Genomic DNA, 25,441 nt, shown 5'->3' with positions numbered 1-25,441 from the left:
TTATTTGAGAGGGCAGGTGAGGGAGAGAGTGTGTGCCCACTATTGAGCAGGGGAAGAAGAATAGAGAATTTCAAGCAGATTCTCCACTGAGCACAGAACCCGAGGCAAGGCTTTATCTCATGACTGTGATGTCATGACCTGAGCTGAAACCAACAGTCAGATGCTCAACAGACTAAGCCACCCAGGTGTCCTACAGAAGCGGTTTATTTTGATGAAGTTTCAGTAGTTAATTTTTGCTTTTGTTTCCCTTGTTGTGGGCGACATATCTAGAAAGAAGTTGCTATGGCTGATGTCAAAGAGGTTACTGACAGTGGTCTCCTCTAGGGTTTTAATGATTTCCTGTCTCACATTTAGGTCTTTAATCTATTTTGAGTTTAGTTTGTGTATGTTGTAAGCAAGTAGGACAGTTTTATTTTTCTGCATGTGGCTGTCCTGTTTTCCCAACACCGTTTGTTGAAGAGACTGTTTTTTTTCCATTGGATATTGTTTTCTACTTTGTTAAGGGTTAGTTGACCATATAGTTGTGGTTTCTTTTCTGGGTTTTCTATTCTGTTCCATTGACCTGTGTGTCCTTTTGTGCCAGTACCATATTGTCTTGATGACTACAGCTTTGTAATATACCTTGAAGTCTAGAATTGTGATACTTCCAGCTTTGCTTTTCTTTTTCAAGGTTGCTTTGGCTATTCAGGTTTTCTTTTTCTTTTTTTTTTCTTTTTTCTTTTTTGTGGTTCCATATAAATTTTAGGATTGGTTGTTCTAGCTCTATGAAAAATGTTGATGATATTTTGATAGGGATTGCATAAAATGTGTAGATTGCTTTGGGTAATAGAAACATTTTAATGATATTTATTCTAATCCATGAGCATGGAATATTTCCCTTTTCTTTCTGTTATCTTCAGTTTCTTTCATCAATGTTTTATAGTTTTCAGAATACAAGTTTTTAGCAATTTAGTTAGGTTTATTCATGAGTATCTTATTATTTTTGGTGCAGTTGTAAGTGGGACCGATTCCTTAATTTCTCTTTGTGCTGCCTCATTTTTGCTGTATAGAAATGCAGTGGATTTCCATATATTGATTTTGTATCTTGTGATGTTACTGAATTCATTTATCAGTTCTAGCAGTTTTTAGGTGGAGTCTTTAGGGTTCTCTCTATATAGTAAGTCTTCTGTAAATAGTGAAAGTTTTACTTCTTCCTGCTGAATTGGATGCCTTTTATTCCTTTTTCTTTTCTGACTGCTGTGCCTAGGACTTTCAGTGCTATGTTGAATAAATGTGGTGAGAGTGGATACCCTTGTGTTGTTTCTGAACTTAGGGGAAAAGATCTCAGTTTTCCCCCATTGAGTATGATGTTAGCTATGAGTTCTGTTTTACTTCTTGTTTGATTTCTCTTTTTCTCTCTTTTTTTCTTTTTGGTTTCTGTTCTTATTTGTTTTGTTTATATTTTTCAAGTGTTGTTTTGCATTTTCTGTCTCATCTATTTTTTGGACATAATGACGAGACAGAAATTCACCCCAAAAGAACAGGAGGCAGTACTCACTGCCAGGGATTTAGTCAATATGGATAGCAGTAAGATGTCAGACTTAGAACTTAAAACAATGATTATAAAGATACTAGCTGGGCTTGAAACAACACAGAAGACATTAGAGAATCTGTTAATTGAGAAACAAAAGAATTAAAATCTAATTAGGCCAAAATTAAAAAGGCTGTCAAAATGAAGTAAAAAATGAAGGCTCTAACTGCTAGGATAAATGAGGCAGAAGAGAGAGTCAGTGATATAGAAGACAAAATGATGGAGAATAAGGAATCTGAGAAAAAGGGAGGAAAACAACAAATGGATCATGAGGGGAGGATTCGAGACATCAGTGACTCTATATATAGTGAAATAATATTAAAATAATAGGTGTCCCAGAAGAGAAGGAGGGGGGAGGGCAGAAGGTTTATTTGAACAAATTATAGCTGAGAACTTTTCCAATCTGGGGAAAGAAACAGACATTTAAGCCCAGGGGGCACAGAGAACCCCCTTCAAAATAAATAAAAATAGGTCAACACCTCGACATATACTAGTGAATTTTGCACATTTCAGAGATAAGGAGAAAATCCTGAAAGCAGTGTGGGAACAGTGGTCCTTAACCCCTACAAGGGTAGAAACACAAGGCTGGCAGCAGACTTGTCCACAGAGACCTGGCAGGCCCAGAAGGACTGGCATAATATATTCTAGGTGCTAAATGAGAAAACTATGCAGTCAGGAATACTTTAGCTAGCCAGGCTGTTATGCAGAATAGAAGGAAGATAAAGAGTTTCCAGGACAAACAGAAACTAAAAGAGTTTGTGATCACAAAACTAGCCCTACAAGAAATATTAAAGGGGATCCTTTGAACAAAGAGAGAGTCCAAAAGTAACAAAGAACAGAAAGGGATTGTGACTTGACAGGTAATATGATGCACTAAGTTCATATCTTTCAGTAGTTACTCTGCATGTAAATAGGCTAAATGCTCCAAATGACACAGTATCAGATTCGCTAAAAAAACCCAAGACCCATAGATACGCTGTCTACAAGAGACTCATTTTAGACTCAGAGGCACCTCCAGATTGAAAGTGAGGGGGTGAAGAACCATTTGTCATGCTAATGGACATCAGAAGAAAGCTAGGGTAGCAATCCTTATATCAGACAGACTAGATTTTAAACCAAAGACTATCATAGAGTGAAGAGGGACGCTATATAATAATTAAAGGGTTTATCCAATAAGAAGATCTAACAATTGTAAATATTTATGCCCCTAACTTGGGAACAGCCAATTATATAAACCAATTAGAAAAATTAAAGAAGCACACTGATAGATGTACAGAAATAGTAGAGGACTTTAACACTCCACTCAGCAATGGACAGATCATTGAAGCAGAAGATCAATAAGGAAACAATGACACACTGGACCCAGATGGACTTCACAGATATATTTATAGCATTTCATTTTAAAACAAAAGAATATATATTCTTCACAAGTGCACATGGAACATTCTCCAGAATAGATCACGTACTGGGTCACAAATCAGATCTCAGCCAGTACCAAAAGATTGGGATTATTCCCTGCATATTTGCAGACCATGATGCTTTAAAACTTGAACTCAATCACAAGAGAAAATTTGAAGGACTACAAGTACATGGAGGTTAAAAAGCATCCTACTAAAGAATGAGTGGGTCAACCAGGAGATTAAAGAAGAATTAAAAAGATTCATGGAAACAAATGAAAATACAACAAACAGTTCAGAACCTTTGGGATACAGTAAAAGTGGTCCTAAGAGGGAAGTATATAGCATGATGAACCTTCCTCAGGAACAAGAGAAGTCCCAAATATACGAGCTAACCTTTCACCTAAAGAAGCTAGAGAAAGAACATCAAATAAAGCTTAAACCAAGCAGGAGAAGAGAAATAATACAGAATGGAGAATAAATCAATGAAATAGAAACCAGAAGAACAGTAGAACAGATCAACAAAACTAGGAGCTGATTCTTTGAAAGCATTAATAAGATCAATAAACCCTTAGCCAGACTTATCAAGAAGAAAAGAGAAGGGACCCAAGTAAATTAAATCATGAATGAAAGCAGAGAGATCACAACCAACACCAAAGAAATACAAACAATTATAAGAAGAGATTATGAGCAACTAAATGCCAACAGATTAGGCAATCTAAAAGAAATGGATGCATTCCTAGAAAACATATAAACTACCAAAACTGAAACAGGAAGAAATAGAAAACCTGAACAGACCAATAACAGCAAAGAAACTGAAACAGTAATAAAAAATCTCCCAAGAAACAAGAGTTCAGGGCCAGATGGCTGCCCAGTGGAATTCTACCAAACATTTAAAGAATTGATACCTATTCTTCTGAAGCTGTTCCAAAAAATAGAAATGGAAGGAAACCCACCAGACTCATTCTATGAGGCCAGCATTACCTTGATCCCCAAACCAGACAAAGATCCCACCAAAAAGAATTACTAATACCCCTGATGAACATAGATGCAAAAATTCTCACCAAGATACAAGCCAATAGGATCCAACAGTACATTAACAGGATTATTCACCACAAACAAGTGGGATTTATTCCTGGGCTGTAAAGATGGTTCAACATCTACACATCAATCAGTATGATACAGTACATTAGTAAAAGAAAGGGCAAGAACCCTTTCTTGATCCTCTTGATAGATGCAGAAAAAGCACTGACAAAATACAGCATCCTTTCTTGATAAAAACTCTCCACAGTGTAGTATGGTTAGAGGGAACATTCCTCAATATCATAAAAGCCATACAGGAAAAGCCCACAGTGAATATCATTCTCAATGGGGAAAAACTGAGAGCTTTCCCCTTAAGGTCAGAAACACGACAGGGATGTCTACTCTCAACATTGTTGTTTGGGATGGTACTGCAAGTTGTAGCCTCAGCAATCAGATAACAGGAAGAAATGAAAGGCATCCGAATTGGCAAAGAAGTAGTCAAACTCTAACTCTTCACAGATGACGTGATCCTCTGTGTTAAAAACCCAAAAGATTCCTTCCAAAAATTGCTAGAACTCATACAGAAATTCAGCAAAGTGCCAAGATAAAAAATCAGTGCACAGAAGTCAATTGCATTTTTGTACACTAACAATGAGGCATAAAAAAGAGAAATCAAGGAATCTGTCCCATTTACAATTGCACCAAAAACCATAAGATACCTAGGAATAAGCCTAACCAAAGAGGTAAAGAATCCGTACTCTGAAAACTAATGAAAGAAATTGAGGAAGACCCAAAGAAATGCAAAAACATTTCATGCTCACAGATTGGGAGAACAAATCCTGTTAAAATGTCTATGCTACCCAAGCAATCTACACAGTCAGTGCAATCCCTATCAAGATACCACTGACATTGTTCACAGAATTGGAACAAATAATCCTAAAATTTGTATGGAACTAAAAAAGACCCTAAGTAGCCAGAAGAATGTTGAAAAAGAAAACCAAAGCTGGGGGTATCAGAATTCCGGACTTCAACCTCTATTACAAAACTGTGATCATCAGGACAGCATGGTACTGGAACAAAAACAGACACACAGATCAGTGGAACACAGTAGAGAACCAAGATATGGACCCTCAACTCTATGGTCAACTGATCTTTGACAAAGCAGGAAAGAACATCCAATGGAAAAAAGACAGTTTCTTCAACAAATGGTGTTGGGAAAATTAGACTGCCACATGCAAGAATGAAACTGGACCATTTTCTTATAATATACACAAAAATTCAAAATGGAGGAAAGACAATGTGAGACAGGAATCCATCAAAATCCTAGAGGAGAACACAGGCAGCAGCCACTTTGACCTTGACCATAGCCACTTCTTGTTAGACAATCTCTAAAGGCAAGGGAAACAAAAGCAAAAATGAACTATTGGGACTTCATCAGGATAAAAAGCTTTTTTGCACAGCCAAGGAAACAGTTGACAAAACTAAAAGGCGGCCTATAGAATGGGATAAGATATTTGCAAATGTCTTATCAGACAAAGGGCTAGTATCCAAAATCTATAAAGAACTTATCGGGGATCCCTGGGTGGCTCAGCGGTTTAGCACCTGCCTTTGGCCTAGGGTGTGATCCTGGGGTCCCAGGATGGAGTCCCACATCAGGCTCCCTGCAAGGAGCTTGCTTCTCTCTCTGCTTGTGTTTCTGCCTCTCATTCTCTCTCTCTCTGTGTCTCTCATGAATAAATAAAATCTTAAAAAAAAAGAACTTATCAAACTCAATTCCCAAAAAACAAATAACCCAGTCAAGAAATGGGCAGAAGACATGAATAGTCATTTCTTCAGAGAATACATATAAGTGCCCAACAGACACATGAAAAAATGCTCAACATCACTTGACATCAGGGAAATACAAATCAAAACCACAGTGATATACCACCTCATACCAGTCAAAATGGCTAAAATTAACAAGTCAGGAAGCATCAGATGTTGACAAGGATGTGGAGAATGGGGAACCTTCTGACGTTGATGGGAATGCAAAGTGGTACAGCCACTCTGGAAAATAGTATGGAGGTTCCTCAGAAAGTTAAAAATAGAACTGCCCTATGACCCAGCAATTGCACTGCTGGGGATTTACCCAAGTGAGCACAAGCAAGGGGAGCTGCGGTCAGAGAGAAAGAAGCAGGCTTCCCACTGAGCAGGGAGCCACACATGGGGCTCAATCTAAGGACCCTGGGATCATGACCTGAGCCAAAGGCAGACACTTAACTGACTGAGCCATCCAGGCACCCCATCCTCTGCTTTTTACTATGCATTCTGCAGTGCTTATTTTTTCTTGTGCCTCCTAATTTTGTCTTCATATCTTTTTTTTTTCCTTGAGTTGTGTCATTTTTTTGTCTCATTTTCTTCTGTTGCCCTAACATTTCTTATTAAGAATGTTAATAAATAAATAAATAATAATAATAATAAATAAATAAATGTTAATGTACAAGAGTACTTAATGCGTTGTGGTCCTTTTTCATAGGCTTTATTATGTTTTTTAATGATGAAATGTTTGATCACAACTTTTGTCTTCTCCATTATGATAGTGAAGGATATTCCTTGTTTGCTCGTACATTTTGCTGCTCTTGTCCACCATTTTTCATTTAGTATTTTTATATCCGTACTGCTCTGGTTGTTGTTGTTGTTGTTGTTGTTTTTAAGATTTATTTATGAGAGAGAGAGAGAGAGAGAGAGAGAGAGAGAGAGAGGCAGAGACACAGGAGGATGGAGAAGCAGGCTCCATGCTGGGAGCCTGACGTGGGACTCGATCCCAGGACTCCAGGATTGCACCCTGGGCCAAAGGCAGGCGCTAAACCACTGAGCCACCCAGGGATCCCCGCTCTGGTTGTTTTTAAAAAGCATCTTTATTGAGGTATAATTCACACACAATAAACTGTGTATATTTAGAGTGTACCATTTGATACATTTCAACATGTATATATTTGTAAGGCCATCACTACAAGCATGATAATGAACATATCAGTTATTCTCAAAAGTTTTCAGTTCCCTTTGCAGTCCCTCTTTCTTGCCTCTCCTCCACCCATTCTTAGGCAACTCTGCTTTGTGTCATTATAGATTAATTTGCATTTCCAGAATTCTATGTAAATGGAATCAAAAGCATGCATTTAATTTTTGGCCTGACTTCTTTTACTCAGCATAATTATTTTGAAATTCATTCATGTTGCATATATCAGTAGTTTTTTCTTTTTTATTGCTGAGTAGTATTGCTACTAGATTAGAGAGGAACATATATTTTCTGTGACCAAATAGATCATAGCTGGCTGCTTTTATCCCAAGGGGAATGGTGGGGGGACGTGAGAACTCATCACAGGGTAGGGGGAAGTTAACTTTCACTGAACTTTTAATGATTCATCAGAATCTTGAAGACCAAGAGTCACAGAGCAAGTTTGCACTTACCTGCCAGTTATTTCCCATCGGTCTTCACTTAGCGTGGGGTGAAAGTGTGCCAGAGGCTGAGGAAAAGGCAAGGAGATTATGAGGAAACCCCCAAGAGTCATTGATCTTTACTAAATGCATGGCAGTGATGTGCAAGTGGCTGGGAACAAGGCATGAAAGCTGAGAGAGATCTCCCTGAGATGCAGGAGTACTTCATCAAGAGCATAGTGGCAGCTGCTGAAAACTAAGAGAAGGCAGGTAGGTACAAAGTGATTTCCCAAGATATAAAAATCCAGGAGTCTAAAAGGCTGGTAGTTTGGCTGTCAGAGAGCCAGAGTGAGATAGGTTGAGAGCTTCTGTGGTTTATGAAGCAGAGAGAGAGCTTTTGTGGTTCAGCTGGGCTAGAAAGCCATAGATCTTAAAAATCTTGCTGGCACCCAGATCTCTAACCTTGCTGAAGAGAAAGTTATGATTCTGTATCCAAATATTCATGAAACAGTGGTCAGCTAAATCAAAATAAAGTTGAAATAATCAAATTAAAGGTGAAATAAAGCCAGACCTAGTGTAAGTACCCAGATGGACTTAGTCTTCTAGTCTAGTGGCCTGATAGAGGAAAGGGCATGCTTTACAAAGCACGGTTGTCTGGCCTACAATAAAAAATTGTGAGACTTGCAATGAATGATGATAAAAATGACTCAGTCTAAAACAAAATAGTCAATAGAAGCAGCCTCAGAGATGTTAGCATTAACAGATAGGGACTCCAAGATAACCTTGATAAATATGCTAAGGGGTATATGGGAAAGATGGACAACATATACAAAGAGATGAACGATTTCAACAGGGGAAATGGAATCTGTAAAAGAGTGAGCCATATAGAAATTTTATTTCTTTTTTTCTTTATGATTTTAGTTTATTATTTTTGAAGATTTTCTTTTTTTTTTTTTCCTAGAAAGATTTTATTTCTTTATTCATGAGAGACACACGGGGGCGGGGAGAGAGAGAGAGAGAGGCAGAGACACACGCAGAGGGAGAAGCAGGCTCTGTGCAGGGAGCCCGATACGGGACTCGATCCCGGGTCTCTAGGATCACGCCCTGGGCTGAAGGCAGTGCTAAACCGGTGAGCCACCGGGCTGCCCCATATAGAAATTTTAGAACCAAAAAGTACAGGGTCAGAAATGAAGAATTCATTTGATGGGCTTAGCTGCAGAGAGGACACAACGGTTGGAAGGATGAGGTAGCTCATAGACTACTGAATAGAAATTATCCATACTGAACTATAAAGAAAAAGATGGATGATGATAAAACTGAACAGAGCTTTTCAGATCTGTGGGATAAAATCAAGCTAACATGTGGGTACTTGGAATTCTAACAGGAGATAGAAAGTTGAACAAAAAATAATTGAGAAAATAATGCCTGAGAAATTTCCAATATGAATGAAAGACCCCAGTGCACAGACCCAACAAGCTCACAGAAACCCAAATAGGATTACCTAGGTAAATACATTCAAAGAAAACCTTAAAATTAGCCAGAGTTAGAAGGCACCTTAAGGGGGAAACAACAGGAATGAATAATGTCTGGTTGAGTTTATAAATATCTAGAGGCAAAATATGACAACAGGAGCACAGATGATGGGAAAATAGAGATAGTGAAGATAGTCTTCAACTGACTTTTTTAAGGTATGTTATTTGATGTTTTTAGAACTTTGGAGATTACAGTATGCATCCTTAATTTACTGTAGTCTTTCCTTAAGTAGTATCTTAATACCTCAGAAACAATGTGAGAACTGGCTTAGTAGGTGATGGGCATTAAGGAGGGCAAGCGATGTGATGAGCCCCAGGTGTTATTTGCAACTAATAAATTATTGAACACTACATCTGAAACTAAAAAAAAAAAAAACCCCAAAACACAAACTACCCTCAAAAAAAAAAAAAAAAAAAAAAAAAGAAACCATTGAAATTGTAAAACATTCTTTGTTAACCAGAAACAAAGGGGGGACATGAGGTCACCAGTAATGGCAGAGTAGGGCACTTTAAGGATTCACCCCTCTATTGAAGCAGTGATCAAGCTGGTAAAAACTGTCATGATGAGCTTTTCTTTTGAGCGTTGGAATCTAATTAAAAAAAAACAAAACTATAACAACCAGGTGTGAATACTTAGGGGAAAGAGGCTGCTAAATTTTGATAAAAGGGTATTATGGTAAGTACCACCCTCCATTCCCTGGCTGGTAGCAGCTACGGGAGCAATAACCCACATTCCTGGTGTGGTTTGCTAGGGCCAGAGTGGGGGCAATATGGACTTGATTCTGAAAGAATTGAGGTTGTGTACTTTGACCTGTCTAGTAGTGCTGCGAGGGATCAGCTCAGGGACTTGCCTTTGTTTTGCCTTCCCTCAGAATTCTTTCAGGGCTGGAATAGCCTCCTTGTGCGTATACTAGTTATAATCACTTGGGGCAAGGGACCACAGATGGGATAAGCAGCAGAGACACTGAAAAGCCTAGGAAGGGATAGGCTGGTGAAGGAGATACAGTGGGGGAATAATAGGCTTTACAAAGTGTATGCCAGGGAATTAAAAGTCTGTGTGCATATCAAGAGCTAGACACATGCTCAAAAAGACCCGAGAAGACTTGAACTTGCACTTCTGGCTGGTCTTCAGGCTCTGTGTGAGCAGAAAGTGAAGATTAAGTCAGAATTGTAAATGGACTGGCTAAACATTGAAGGAGTGCCCTAATTCAAGCCAGACTGCAAAGACAGGGGAGTACTTCTCCTCACTTCCCCGTTTTGGCTCCAGGCCTTTAAGAAAATCTCTGTAAAATCACAAGCTGAGCACTAAGCCAATGTAACAGAGATGTCAGTGGCCATAAACCTCTCAATACACTTTACAAAGCTAGTTGAGGAAACTCACTAAACAAATGACTATAGCCTACAACGACAATAAACTCTGGGGAGGGAGAAGAATTAAATTTTCAGTTACCACATTATAATAATCAGAGCTTCCAGTTTCTAATTAAAAAAACTTATATACAAAGAAACAAAACCTATCGCCTATTCATAGGAAAAAAAGAAATTAACAGAAACTGTCCCTGACAATGCCTGGACACTGGACTTTAACTACATGTGACTTTTTATCATCTGCCTTAAACACACTCATAGAGCTAAAGGAAACCATGGGCACAAAACTAAGGGAATCTAGGAGAATGATGTTTTGCCAAAAACAAAGGAGGAAGAGGAACAGAGAACCAAGACTGTAGACCTAAACCATATAAAAATTATGTTAATTCTAAGTAGACTAATCCATTTTAAAGACCAACATTATCAGACTGAATAAAAAAAGTGAGACTCAACAGTACACTCTTAACAGGAAATGCACTTTAAGATGAAGATATTGATAGATAATACCTAAAATGGGATAGAAAAAAATATGCTGTACAAACATTATGCATAAGAAAACTGATTTTGTTGTATTATTATCAGATAAAGTAGACTTCAGGGAATACTACTAGAGACAAAGGACATTTAATAATGATAAAAGTTTCAGTTTACTGAAGATACAAAAATCCTAAATGTGTATGTGCCAATTAATAGAACCTTAGCACACATGAAACAAAAATTCATGGAACTAAAGGGAGAAATAGATATATGTATAATAATTGGGAGATTTTAACATATGTCTTTTAATAAATGGTAGATCAAGTAGACAAAGTATCAGTAAGATTTTGGAAGATTTAAACCACACTATCAGCTCAAACTTGGCACAATTGAAATTTTAGATCACTACACCCAGCAGAGGACAGATTTTTTTATTTTTATTTTTTATTTTTTTAAATTTATTTTATATTGGTGTTCAATTTACCAACATACAGAATAACCCCCAGTGCCCGTCACCCATTCACTCCCACCCCCCCGCCCTCCTCCCCTTCTACCACCCCTAGTTCGTTTCCCAGAGTTAGCAGTCTTTACGTTGTCTCCTTTTCTGATATTTCCCACACATTTCTTCTCCCTTCCCTTATATTCCCTTTCACTATTATTTATATTCCCCAAATGAATGAGAACATATAATGTTTGTCCTTCTCCAATTGACTTACTTCACTCAGCATAATACCCTCCAGTTCTATCCACGTTGAAGCAAATGGTGGGTATTTGTCATTTCTAATGTCTGAGTAATATTCCATTGTATACATAAACCACATCTTCTTTATCCATTCATCTTTCGATGGACACTGAGGCTCCTTCCACAGTTTGGCTATTGTGGCCATTGCTGCTATAAACATCGGGGTGCAGGTGTCCGTGTGTTTCATTGCATCTGTATCTTTGGGGTAAATCCCCAACAGTGCAATTGCTGGGTCATAGGGCAGGTCTATTTTTAACTCTTTGAGGAACCTCCACACAGTTTTCCAGAGTGGCTGCACCAGTTCAGAGGACAGATTTTTAAATTGCATAATGTAGTCATCAAGATAGACTATACACTAACCCAAAAAACATCTTTATACATTTTGAAGGATTGAAATAATACAGAGGATATTTTCTAACTAGAATAAAATTAGAGCAATGATAAGATAATCAGGAAATCCTCAAATATTTGGAAATACTTCTAAACCCATCCATCAATTTAAAAAAATACAAAGGAAATTAGGAAATGTTTTGAATTTAATATTGAAAACATACCATCAAAATTTGTGGATGCAGTAAAGCAATGCTAGAGGAAATTTTAGAGTCTTATTTATTTTATTTTTTATTTTTTAATAAGCTTCTTAGTTTGGAGTGATTTTAGGTTTGCAGAGAAGTTGGAGGGTGGTACAGGGCTCCTGTACCCCTTGCTCAGTTTCCCCTGATGCCAGCGTCTCAGATTTCCATGGTGATTTGGTCTAACTCACGGAAGCAATGTTGGTCCATTGACTGATGCACGGCTCTGTTGCCTGGGTGTGCCTCTCAGGCCTAGTCTGGCCAGGCCCCACCTCATCTTTGGCAGTTCTTCTGAGCCTGTTCTGGACTGTGAGAGTGTCTCAATGAGTTTCATTCAGGGTCTGTCTGATGTAAGGTGAAGTTCTGGGCTTTCAGGGGGAATACCACAGAGGTAACTGCACTTATCATAGCAGGGGGAAATTTTATAGTTTTAAGTGCTTATATTGGAGGAAAGAAAGATTTTTTTTCAAGTTTTTATTTAAATTCCAGTTAGGTAACATACAGTGTAATATTAGTTTCACATGTAGAATTTAGTGATTCATCACCTACATACTATAACACCTAGTGCTCATCACAAGGTGCCCTCACCTTAATCCCCATCACCTATTTAAGCCATCATCCCTCTACCACACACTTACCTACCCTCTGGCAATCATCAGTTCTCTGTAGTTAATAATTTGTTTCTTGGGGGCACCTGGGTGGCTTAGTCCATTAAGCATCTGCCTGTGGCTCAGGTCTTGATCTTGGAGTCCTGGGATTGAGCCCCACGTTGGGCTCCCTACTCAGTGGGGAATCTGCTTCTCCCTTTGTCACTCACCCTGTTCTTTCTTTCTCTCTCTCTCTCTGTCTCTCTCTGTCTTTCTGTCTCTCTCTCACATAAATAAAATAAAAAAAATGTGTTTCTTGGTTTGCCTCCCCCCTCAATATTCATTTGTCTTGTTTCTTTTTTTTTCTTAAGCTTTATTTACTTATTTTAGAGAGAGAGCAAGCATCACAGGGGAGAGGGGAAGAGGGAGAAGGAGAGAGAGAGTCTTAAGCAGACTCTGTGCTGTGTGCAGAGCCCAGTGTAGGACTTGATCCCATGACCCTGAGATCATTTCAACCTGAGTTGAAACAAAGAGTTGGATGCTTAATTGACTGTACCATCCCAGGCACCCCTTTTTGTTCGGTTTCTTAAATTCCACGTATGAGTGAAATCATTGTATTTGTCTTTCTCTGACTTATTTCACTTAGCATAATACCCTCTAACTTAATCCATGTCATTGCAAATGGCAAGATTTCATTCTTTCTGATGGGTGAGTAATATTCCATTTATATCACATATATATTTATACACACCACATGATCTTTATCCATTCATCAGTTGATGGAACTTTGGGCTCTTTCCATAATTTGACTATTGTTGATAATGCTGCTACAAACATCAGGGTGCATGTATCCCTTCAAATTAGTATTTTTGTATCATTTGGGTCAATACCTAATAGTGCAATTGCTGGGTCATAGAGTAGTTCAATTTTTAACTTTTTGAGGAATTCCATACTCTTTTTCCAGAGTGGCTGGAAGGAAAGAAAGATTTAAAGTGGGTGATTCAAGTTACCTACCAAGAGAAACTAGAAAAACAATAGCAAGTTAAAAATAGAATGAAAGAAATAAAATCAGAGCAGAAATCAATTAAGTAGAAAATGGATGGAGACTAGAGAAAACTAATTAAACTAAAAGTAATTTTTTTTTAGATTTATTTATTCATTCAGAGAGAGAGAGAGAGAGAGAGACACAGGCAGAGACACAGGCAGAGAGAGAAGTGGGCTCCATGCAGGAAGCCTGATGCAGGACTTGATCCGGGGTCTCCAGGATCACACCCTGGACTGCAGGTGGCACTAAACCGCTGGGCCACCGGGGCTGCCCTAAAAGTAATTTTTTGAAAGGATTGATAAGGGATCCCTGGGTGGTGCAGCGGTTTAGTGCCTGCCTTTGGCCAGGGTGCAACCCTGGAGACGGGATTGAATCCCATGTTGGGCTCCTGGTGCGTGGAGCCTGTTTCTCCCTCTGCCTGTGTTCTGCCTCTCTCTCTCTCTGATGTGACTATCATAAATAAATAAAAACCATTTTTAAAAAATGAAAGGATTGATAAATATGATAAATATGATCAGTCTTAGTAAGACTGATCTAAATAGAACATATTCATAATGAAAGAGGGAACATAAGGGAATATTATGAATCATCTTACTTAACAAATTCCTTGAAAGGCATATTTGAACAAAATTGACACAGAAAGAAATAGAAAATCAGAATGATAAATATATTAAATAAATTACATTTTTCTTCCAAAGATTTTATTTATTTGAGGGAGGGAGCAGAATGAAAGAGGGAGCATGAGTGTGGTGGGGAGGGGCAGAGGGATGACCTGAGCCAAAGGCAGACGCTTAACTGACTGAGCCACCCAGATGCCCTTAAATTTCTATCAAGAAAATTTTCTCACAAAGAAGACTCAAGTCTCAGATGGTTTGACATGTGAATTCCATGAAACATACTTTTATTTTATTTTATTTTAAAAAGATTTTATTTATTTACGAGACAGAAAGAAAGGGGCAGAGGGAGAAGCAGGCTCCCTGAGGAGCAGGGAGACCAATGTGGAACTGATCCCAGGACCCAGAGATCATGACCTGAACTGAAGGCAGACGCTATAAGTATGTTTTGGCCACCCAGGTGCCCAAAACATACTTCTAGAAAGCAAAAGAGGATGAAACATTTCCTGACTCATTAGGAAGCCAGTGTAACCTTGATCTAAAACCTAACACGGATATTAAAAGAAAATTGTAGACCAGTATTCCCCTATGATTATAGATGTAAAAACCCTTAATATAAACAAATATTTAATTTATATAGCCTATATATTTTATATAATACTGGATTTGTCAATCTAATAAAAGGCACATATGAAGAACCCACATCTAACATTATGCTTACTAATGAAACATAGAATGTTCCTCTTCAAACTTTGGGAACAAAATAAGGACATCTGCCTTTACAACTTCTATTTGACATTGTTTTGGGAGCTTTGTTAGTCCCATAAATCTAGAAGGACAAGTATACTTTGAAATTGTAGTAAGTTTGGTTCCAAGACCACTGCAATAAGTGAATATCACAATGAAGTGGGTCAAATGAATTTTTTTGGTTTCCCAGTGCATGTAAAAGTTATGTTTACATTAAATTATAGTCTTTTAAGTGTACAATAGCATTATGTTTATAAAACAGTGTAATACCTTAAGTCAGAGAAAGACAAATACCATGTGATCTTACTTGTTTGTGGAATTTAAGAAACAAATGAGCAAAGGGAAAAAAAAGAAAGACAAACCAAGGAGTCATAACCATATAGAATAAACTGAGTGCTACCAGAGGGGAGGTAGATGGGGGAATGGGTTAGATAGGTGATGAGGATTAAGAAGTACACTTGTGATGACCATCAGTGTTGCTTGGAGGTGTTGAATCACTATACTGTACACCTGAAAATAGTATTAGTTACACTGCATGTTAACTAACTGGAATTGTAATAAAAACTTAAGGGATGCCTGGGTGGCTCAGTGGTTGAGTGTCTGCCTTTGGCTTAGGGTATGGCCCCAGGGCCCGAGATGGAGTCCTGCATCGGGCTTCCTATAAGAAGCTTGCTTCTTCCTCTGCCTATGTCTCTGCTTCTCTCTCTGTGTCTTTCATGGATAAAAAAATCTTTTAAAAAACACTTTAAAAGAGTATTTATAGTCCCCTCCCCCCAAATTATAAAACACTTTATTGCTAAAAAATGCTATCAGGGCACCTGGGTAGCTCACTTGGTTGAACATTTGACTCTTCATTATGGCTCAGGTCATGATCTCAGGATCATGAGATCAAACCCTGCATTGGGCTCAGTGGGGAGTCTGCTTGAGATTCACTCTCTCACTCTCTCTCCTCTTTCCCCTCCCCTTAGATAAATCTTTAAGAAAATACTGTCAAGGGGATCCCTGTGTGGCTCAGCGGTTTAGCGCCTGCCTTTGGCCCAGGACGTGATCCTGGAGTCCCGGGATCGAGTCCCACATCGGGCTCCTGGCATGGAGTCTGCTTCTCCTTCCTCCTGTGTCTCTGCCTCTCTCTCTCTATGTCTATCATAAATAAGTAAAAAAATAAATCTTTAAAAAAAAATACTGTCATCTGAGCTTTCATTAAGTTATAATATTTCTGCTAGTGGAGGGTCTTGTCTTAACAGCTGCTGACTGAGTAGGGTGGTGGTTGCTGAAAGTGGCATGGCTGTGGCAGTTTCTTTAAATAACAGTGAAGTTTGCCACATCAATTGACTTTTCTATTTACAATGATTTTCTCTGTAGCACGTGATGCTGGTTTTTTTTTTTTTAATTTTTTTTTTAAATTTATTTATGACAGTCACAGAGAGAGAGAGAGAGAGAGGCAGAGACACAGGCAGAGGGAGAAGCAGGCTCCATGCACCGGGAGCCCGATGTGGGATTCGATCCCGGGTCTCCAGGATCGCGCCCTGGGCCAAAGGCAGGCGCCAAACCGCTGCGCCACCCAGGGATCCCACGTGATGCTGTTTGATAGCATTTTAACCACAGTAGAACTTCCAAAATTGGGGTTAGTCCTTTTTTTTTTTAAATTATTTATTTATTTATTTATTTATGATAGTCACACAGAGAGAGAGAGAGAGAGAGGCAGAGACATAGGGAGAGGGAGAAGCAGGCTCCATGCACTGGGAGCCCGACGTGGGATTCAATCCCGGGTCTCCAGGATCGCGCCCTGGGTCAAAGGCAGGCAACAAATCGCTGCGCCACCCAGGGATCCCGGGGTTAGTCCTTTTAAGTCTGCTGCTGCTTTATCAATTAAGTTGATGTAATATTCTAAATCCTTTGTTGTCATTTTAGCAGTCTTAACAGCATTGTCACCATGAGTAGATTCCACTATTTATTTACTAATTAATTAATTAATTCACGAGAGAGACAGAGAGAGGGAGGCAGAGACATAGGCAGTGAGAGAAGCAGGCTCCCTGCAAGGAGCCCGATGTGGGACTCGATCTGGGACCCTGGGATCATGCCCTGAGCAGAAAGCAGACACTCAACTGCTGAGCCACCCAGGCATCCCGAGTAGATTCCATCTTAAGAAACCAGTTTCTTGGGACACCTGGGTGGCTCAGCGGTTGAGCATCTGCCTTTGGCCCAGGGCGTGATCCTGGAGTTCCAGGATCGAGTCCCATATTGGGCTTCCTGCATGGAGCCTGCTCTCCCTCTGCCCCACCCCCATGTCTTTCGTGAATAAATAAATAAAATCTTAAAAAAAAAGTTTCTTTGTTCACCCATAAGAAGTAACCCCTTATCTGTTCAAGTTTTATCATGAGATTATAGCAATTCAATCACATCTTCAGGCTCTACTACTATTTTTGGTTCTCTTCTTGTTTATACCACATCTTTTGTTACTTTCTCCATGAAAATAATGAATCCTTCAAAGTCACTCATGAGGATTGGAATCAGCTGCTTCCAAACTCTTTGTTGATATTTTGACCTCTTCCTTTGAATTACAAAAGTTCTTAATGGCATCTAGAATTGTGAATCCTTTCCAGAAGGTTTTCAATTTGCTGTGTCCAGAAAAAGGAATCACTATCACTAAAGAAGATCTTTCTTTCTTTCGTGGAGTGGGGAGGGAGGGAGGGAAGGGAGGGAGGGGAGGGATGGGTGAGGGAGGGAGGGAGGGAGGAGAGGAGGGGAACGTGAAGGAAGGATGAAGTGACTGAATTCCTTCCTTCCTTCCTTCCTTCCTTCCTTCCTTCCTTCCTCCTTCCTCCTCCCTCCCTCCCTCCCTCCCTCCCTCCCTCCCTCCCTCCCTTCCTTCCTTCCTTCCAACGTGACACTTATTCAAAGAAAAAAAAATGACACATCTATCCCTTGGCTCCCTTCCCTCCCCTTCCTTGTTGTCTTCAGCCCCCCATGGACTGAACCCTGGGTAGGGCTAGGTAGCAGGATAGCTCCAGGGTCAGCAACACTGAAGGGCATCTCCTCAGTGGAGGTATTGTAGATAGTCTTGATATCTTGAACAAGGAATCTCCTTGTCTTCTTTTATCACCATGTTAATAGTCACACGCTTTTTTTTTTTTTTTTTTAATAGTCACACTCTTAAGGCAGAATTGTCCACTTCGACCAATTCTGTGGATATAGTTTTCCCTGTTGGTGGGAAGGTCATAGTTAAAGACTAAAGAAACTGCTGCACATCAATGCCTCTGGCCAGCAAATCAATACTCTGCTAGAGCCAGAGTATTGTGATAACATCTCTTTCCTTTTGGTCCATATCTCTGTGCATGGCAAACATAATGAAGTCTTCGGGATGCATCTTTTCAGTGAGCCAATCAGACTTCCTTTGGGTGTTGATGAATATGACTGCCTGCAAGATGGTTAGGGTTTCATACAAGTCACACAGTGTATTCAGCCTCCACCCTTCTTGTTCTACATTCATATAGAACTGGCGGGTACCTTCCAGGGTCAACTCTTGTTTCTTGACCAGAATCCAGATGGGATATCTCATGAACTTCTTGGTCGCCTCAAGCATGTTGGAAGGTATTGTAGCTCACAGCACAACCCCTTGGGTATTGCTATTGAGCTTTTGGAATATGTCATAGATTTGGTCCTTGAATCTGTAGCTTAACACTTCATCAGCTTGACTAGTACAAACATCTTGAAGTATTTGGGATATAGGTATCTCTGGTTAAGCATATCAAATACATGACCTGGGGTACCCATGGTGATATGCGGAGCTTCCATCTGAAGTTTCTGCACCTCAGCATGTACATTGGTTCCCTGAATGCAGGCATGGCAAGAGGCACCCATGTAATCTCCTAATGCCATGACTACCTTCTGTATCTGCTGAGCCAACTCTCTAGTAGGTGCCAGGACCAAAGCCTATGTAGCCTGTTAGATCCAGTTCAGTCTCTTACACAATTAATATAGCAAAAGTGGCTGTTTTTTCAGTCCCAGATTGGGCTTGAGCAATTGCATCATAACCTTGATACAAAGAATGGCTTGCTGCTGGATGGCAGAAGGCTTCTCAAAACCGTAGGCATAGATGCCATGGAAAAGGGACTCAGAGAGGTTCATGTCATCTAGCTGTCAACAAGCTCATTCCAGTTACTCTCAGTGACACCTTTGGGCTCTGTCCCATTGGGGCCATTGTGTCTGGATCAGGAATTTTGACATGGCAGACAGACATGATTCTTAGAAACTAGACAAAATTTATTTCTTAAATAATAAGACTTGACAGTTGAAATTACCTCACAAACCATGGGCTGAAATGGATGTTGTGTTAGCGTTATATTAACAGGCATGAAAACAATATTAATCTTGTTGTACATCTCCATTAGAGTTCTTGGGTGACCAGGTGCAGTGTCACCAAGCAGTAATATTTTGAAAGGAACCTTTTTCTGAATGGTAGGTCTTAACAGTGGCCTTAAATAATCAGTAAACCGTGTTGTAAACTGCTGTGCTGTCATTTAGGCTTTGCTATTTCATTTATAGAGCATAGGCAGAGTAGATTTAGCATAATTCTTAAGGGCCCTAGAATTTTCATAATTTAAGTGAGCATTGGCTTCACCTTAAGGTCACCAACTGCATTAGCTCCCAACGAGAGAATTAGCCTATCCTTTGAAGCTTTGAAGCCAGGCATTGACTTCCCTCTAGCTACAAAAGTTTTAGATGGCGTCTTCCAATATAAGGCTGCTTTGTTTACATATAAATTCTATTGTTTAGTTTAGCCACCTTCATTACTTATCTTAGCTAGATCTTCTGGATAACTTACTGCGGCTTCTACATCAGTCATTCTTGTTTCTCCTTGTACTTCTGTGTTAGGGAGATGGCTTCTTTCCTTAAACCTCATGAATCAACCTCTGCTAGCTTCACACTTTTCTTCTGCAGCTTCCTCATCCCTCCCAGCCTTTGAAGAGAGTAAGGACCTTGCTCTGGATTAGGTTTTGGCTTTAAAGAATGTTGAGGCTGGTTTGATCTCTTATCCAGCATATATCATCCATATCAGCAATAAGACTGCTTTGCTTTTTTATAATTTGTGTGTTCACTGAAGTGATACTTAAAATTTCCTTCAAGAACATTTCCTTTGCATTCACAACTTGGCTAAGTATTTGGTGCAAGAGGCCTAGCTTTTGGCCTACTGGCTTTCAACATGCCTTCATCACTAAGCTGAATCATTTCTAGCTTTTGATTTTGAAGTGAGAGACATGTATGTTTTCCTTTCAGGTGAATACTCCATGGTAGGACTATTAATTGTCCTCATTTCAATATTTTTGTGTCTCAGGGAATAGAGAGGCCTGAGGAGAGGGAAAGAGGGGAATGGCTGATTGGTAGAGCAGTCAGAACATGCACACACACAACATTTATTGATAAAGTTTACCTCTTTTATGGGCACAGTTCATGGCACCCAAAACTGTTGCAGTAGTAACATCAGAGATCACTGATCACAATAATAATTATGAAAAAGTTTAAAATATTTCAAGAATTACCAAGATGTGACATAGAGACTTGAATTGAGCTAACACTGTGGAAAAAATGGCACTGTCAGTCTTGATTGAGGCAAGATTGTCATAGACCTTCAATTGTAAAAATGCAAAATCTGTGAAGCATTATAAGGCAAAGTGCAATAAAATGAAGTATGCCTATAGCAAACATGAATATTGGAAATAAAGAGGTAGAACACTCAAACTTATAGATCACTGTGATTATGTACATAGAAAATTGTAAAGAATCTGAAAAGAGATTACTGGAATTAATTATGGAGTTTGGCAGCGTGTCAGAATAAGGCCGATATATGTAAGATCAGTTATATATTTTTGTTTTTCTAATGAACAGTTTGTGAAATTATAGAACATCTTTACAATAATAGCAAAAACATTGAATACTGAGGAATAAATACAACAAAATTTGTAGGATATGTAAGAGCTCTGTTTTGAAAATAACAAAACATTGCTGAGAACTGAAAGTAAGTTGAAAGATAACATGTTTATGGATTGGAGGACTCCATATTATTATTCCAATCAGTATCTAACAGACTTTTTGCATAATTTGACAAGCTAAAATTTATATATATATAAATATATATACAGAATAGTCAAAACAATTTTTAAAAAGAATAGTGTTGGAGAGTGTATGGGATCTGACTTCATGTCTTCTTTTGAAGCGACAATAAGCAAGGCATTATGGTATTGGTGCAAAGATAGACATTTAGATTAGTGGAATGCAATAGAATCCATATATACATAACTAGTTTATGTGTATATGGATTTATTTATGTACACATGGATTTATGTATATGGAGATTTTTGGCAAAGAGACCATGTAATTCAGTGAATAATGAATGAACAATCTTTTAATCATATAGTACTAGAAGAACTTGATATTCATGGAAAAATTAGTCTTGACTTCTAGTCCACACCGTATACAAAAACGAATTTGAAATGATTCATAGACTGAAAAATTCCTTTTTTTGCATTTCTGAGTCACTTTATTTTATATGTGTTTCCTTTTTAAATAAAGCATGTGGTTGGGTCTTGCTGTGTGTATCAAACTGAAAATGTTTGTCTTTTAATGGATGAATAAAGCCCATTCACATTTATAGATAAGACTTAATTTTGGTCTTGACCCTGCCCTACTTTTTAAAATAATTGCTATGTGATTTATATTTGTTATCTTTGTTATAGTGTGATGTTCTCTATATCTTTTTGTGCCTTTTTTCAATCTTGTAGATATTTAGCAACACTTATGTTTTTACCCAAGCTATACTTTTTTTCAATGCACTTAATGTCCTATATTACTATATAGTTAGCCATTTTCCGGTGTTATCCTTTATCTCTCACCTATTATACAATGAGCAGTAAGCTAATTTCACTTTTGTTCCTTTTCCTCCTTTCTTTAATATTTAGTTGCATTATTTATATGTCATCAAAATATATAACATTTATATATTATTTTTGCCCTCACCTCTATATTTTGTTAGATCTATAATTAAGTATATCAGATTTATAGTCATTTCCTTTATAATTCTTTCTCCAGTCATCTTTTGGTTGGACGAGTCTCATTCTTTAATAGTTTGCTCAAGAAGGGGACATGGGTATATAGAATTCCCTGAATTCTTGAATTCAAAATTTAAAAAAATGTGTTGGTACTTGAAAGACAGTTTGATTTGATAGACAGTCCTTCATTCATACTTTCTTTCCTATGGTTTCTTGAAAATGCTGCTTGTTGCCTTGTTTTTGAGAATTCTGATATCAGTATAGTTTTCTTGTCTTCCTAATTGATTTTTTAAAAAGATTTTATTTATTTATTCATGAGAGACACAGAGGGAGAGAGAGAGAGAGGCAGAGAGACAGGCAGAGGGAGAAGCAGGCTCCATGCAGGGAGCCCAACGCGGGACTCCATCCCCTGTCACCAGGATCATGCCCTGGGCTGAAGGCGGCGCTAAACCACTGAGCCACCTCGGCTGCCCTGATTTGTTTGTTTTTGATGTCTTTTCCTTTTTGGTTTATAGAGTTTGGGAGGATGTGTTGTGATTTGGATTTATGTAACTGCCAATACGTTGACTACCCTAGAACTAAAAAATGGAAGCCAAATGACCGTCTTGAAGGTTTTATAAATCTCAAAATAGTATAAGCAGCAGTAATTACTGTGTAGTTGCTACTGCTGTGTAGCAAATTTTTTTTTTAAGATTTTTATTTATTTATTCATGGAAGACACGGAGAGAGAGAGAGAGAGAGAGAGAGAGACAGAGAGAGACAGAGACACAGGCAGAGGGAGAAGCAGGCTCCATGCAGGGAGCCTGATGTGGGACTCAAATCCCAGGACTCCAGCATCACGCCCTGGGCCGAAGGCAGACGCTAAACCGTGTGTAGCAAATTTTTAATATAAAAGCATCCAGATTTCAGTGGTGTTTAGTTGGTTATCCTTCTGCATTGTTGTCATTTGAAAACTGCTTACTGTTCTGACTATAGTCTCTTGATTTCACACTTGATCTTGGCCAAAAGGCCGAGAAGTGATCACTTTTGATTTCACAGTATGCCCTTTAACTCTTCTATGTAATGGGATCCTGTACTTTTTTTTTTCTTTGATCCTATTCTTATCTTTCCCAAATAATATAAATATATTTTCAAGTTATATATCTGATAAGAGGGTAATACCTAAAATGTGTAGAGAACTCATATAACTCAATAAAAAAAAAATCTGATTTAAAAATGGATAGAGGGCTAGGGTGCCTGGGTGGTTCAGGTGATTAAATGCCTGCCTTCAGCTTAGGTTATGATATTGGGGTCCTGGGGTCAAGCCCTGCACTGGGCTCCCTGCTCAGTGGGGAGTCTGCTTCTCCCTCTCCCTCTACTGCTCTTTCTGCTTTTACTCACTCTCTGTCAAATAAATACATAAATATAAACATACATACAGTCTTTAAAAAAAAGGTGAGAGGAACTGAATAGATATTTTCCAGAGAAGTTCTACGAATAACCAAGAGGTACATGAAAAAGTACTCAACATCACTAATTATCAGAGAAATGCAAATCAAAAGTACAATGAAATATCACCTCATACCTGTTAGAATGGTCATTATAGGGGTGCCTGGTTGGCTCAGTCATTGCAGCATGTCCCTTCATCCTAGGGTTGTGAGTTCAGGTTCCATGTTGAGTGTAGATATTACTTAAAAACTTAATAAAATCTTAAAAAATGATCATTATCAGAAAGACAAGGGATAAGTGTTGATGAGGATGTGGAGAAAAGGGAACTCTGGTGCACTATTAGTAGGAATGTAAATTGATGCAGCCACTATGGAAAATAGTGTGGAGGGTCTTCAAAAATTGAAAATAAAACTACCAAGTGATCCAGCAATTCCACTTATGGGATATACATGGAGGAAATGAAATCAGTATTGACAATGAGATACCTTCATCCCCAAGTTCATTACAGCATTATTTGTAATAGCCAAGACATGGAAACAACCAAAGTTTCCATCAGCAAATGAATGGATTAAAAAAATGTGGTGTTATATGTACAATGGAATATTATTCAGCTATAAAAAAGAAGGAAATCTTATCATTTGCTACATGGTTAGACCTTGAGGGCATTCTGCTATGTGAAATAAGTCATGCAGATAAAGAAGAATACTGTGTGATAGTGGAAAAGAAAAAACAGGTTCATAGAAACAGAACACATTGGAGGTTGCTAGAGGCAGGGATGGAGACTGAGGAAAATGGGTGAGGATAGTCAAAAGATACAAACTTCGTGTTATAAGAAAAATAAATTCTGGGGATATAATGGACAGTGTGGTGACTAGTTAACAGTACTGTGTTGTATATTTGAAAGTTGCTAAGAGTAAATCTTAAAAGTTCTTAGTATTAGAAAAAATAATTGTAACTGTTAGATGATGGATAGTCACTGAACTTATTGCAGTAATAATTTTCTATATATATATGGGTAAAGAATAATGGATAGAAGTATAAATAGTAAAATGGGACTAGGAAAACAATACAGGAAATCAATGAGAATGAAAGCTTATATATTGAAGAGAGAGGGACACTAAGCTGACAGGCTGATTTAGAAAAAAGAATAGAGATACCAGTTACCAATATGAAGAACAAAAGAGAGTGTATCACTATAGATCCCATAAACATTAAAAGGATAAAAAGGGAATATTATACATTTTATGCCTATGAACTTTGCAACCTAGGTGAAATGGAAAATTCTTGGAAATAGACAAATTAACAAAAGTTATTCAAGGAATAATAGGAAACTATAATAGCCCTATATCCGCTAAAGAAATGGAATTTGTAACTAAAAGCTGTTCCACAAAGAAAACTCCAGGCCCAGATGGTTTCACTGACAAATATAGCATTTTATTTTATTTTTTATTATTTTTTATTTTTTTAAAGATTTTATTTATTCATGAGACACACACACACACACACACACACAGACAGAGGGAGAAGCAGGCTCTGTGTAGGGAGCCTAATGTGGGACTCGATCCCGGGTCCCCAGAATCACAACCTGGGCCTAAGTCCGTGCTAAACTGCTGAGCCACCCGGGCTGCCCCCAAATTTAACATTTTAGGTAGAAATGATACCAACCCTAAACAAACTGTTTCAGAAAATAGAGAAGAGAACCGTTCCCAATTATTTATTATTTATTTGATATTACCCTGATACCATGAATCAGACAGACATATTGCAAGACAACTACAGACCAAAATTCATAAACATTGGCTCAAAAATCTTTACTATATTTTTAGCAAACTGAATGCAAAGGTACATGAAAATGATAATACACCATGAACATTTG

The 25,441-nt window shown here is 38.4% G+C and overlaps 1 protein-coding gene and 1 pseudogene across 8 annotated transcripts in view; one reads left to right on the top strand and one right to left on the bottom strand.

Annotated features, from left to right (window-relative positions):
- DOCK3 (dedicator of cytokinesis 3) overlaps positions 1 to 25,441 on the top strand; it is a 504,793-nt gene that overhangs the window by 23,529 nt on the left and 455,823 nt on the right. The gene's annotated exons all lie outside the window — the stretch shown is intronic.
- Positions 18,314 to 19,473, bottom strand: LOC119877299 (annotated as a pseudogene).

The sequence above is a fragment of the Canis lupus genome, chromosome 20 (genome assembly GCF_011100685.1).
Source record: "Canis lupus familiaris isolate Mischka breed German Shepherd chromosome 20, alternate assembly UU_Cfam_GSD_1.0, whole genome shotgun sequence".
In the NCBI taxonomy this organism is placed as follows: domain Eukaryota; kingdom Metazoa; phylum Chordata; class Mammalia; order Carnivora; family Canidae; genus Canis; species Canis lupus.
The sequence above is the reverse complement of the archived record's forward strand: the minus strand, read 5'-3'. Positions and strand labels throughout refer to the sequence as shown.